Source organism: Sprattus sprattus (genome assembly GCF_963457725.1).
Source record: "Sprattus sprattus genome assembly, chromosome: 1".
Classification (NCBI taxonomy): domain Eukaryota; kingdom Metazoa; phylum Chordata; class Actinopteri; order Clupeiformes; family Clupeidae; genus Sprattus; species Sprattus sprattus.
Genome location: NC_137920.1, coordinates 25,134,657 through 25,135,557, shown reverse-complemented (window position 1 = coordinate 25,135,557; position 901 = coordinate 25,134,657).

The window sequence follows — 901 nt, the reverse complement described above, 5'->3', positions numbered from 1 at the left end:
GCACAGTCAGAGGGACAGTACACTTGCCGAACGACGCCTTTCAAACATTTAAGTGGTGATGCATGATAGCTTTTTCAATGGGCAGGATAGCCAGCCCATTCAGCCTCTCCTGCCCCATGCTGTTCAGGTAGTGTAGCTGTCTCTACTAAATAATGGCTCGACGACTGATGCTAAAAGAAACTTTGCATTTATTTAACTGTATGACACAACTTAGTCTACCTTTAACACCGTAAGAGCTTAATATCTCATCAGTAGAGCAGCATCCTTAAACCTTCCACAAGGAATTCAACTTCCAGTGACCTTTTCCGCGGGCAACCCTTTCACCTCAAAACATCCTGGTCACGTATATACAAAATAAAAGTCTTAAATCCAACAAAACAAAATTCTTAGTACCACACTTATACTTAAAAATATTAAATCCCACACTAAATAAAGAGGGTTATCTACAGGTAGGTCTTAATCAGTTTTAATTTGGAAAAGAATCACTCGGCTGTTGCCCTGTAACATGTACAGTAGGCTAATGTCAGAAACAATAGCAGGGCAGTGCACCGAAGGTGGATGTTACGGACGAAACGTTGACCTGTTTACTTTCCCAATAGCCAACGTATCTTATTCGACCGTTAAATCCAACACATTGTTTGTAAAATATATATATAGCCTATACGAATACGGCGGTGTTTTGTATTTGGGTGCGTGTTTTTTTTAGCGCATTTTTTTTTTTTTTTTTTTTTTTTGCAAGGTGGGGGGGGGGGGGGGGGGGGGGCGGAGGGCTTTAACATGTCCAGGCCCAGGGGCCCGTGGTTTCTTAATCCGTCCATGGGGTTAAGAGGTGGGCCTGCATGAAATTAAACCCCCTAACCTGAGCCTGTTATGATGTGTATGTGTGTGTCTTTATGTATCG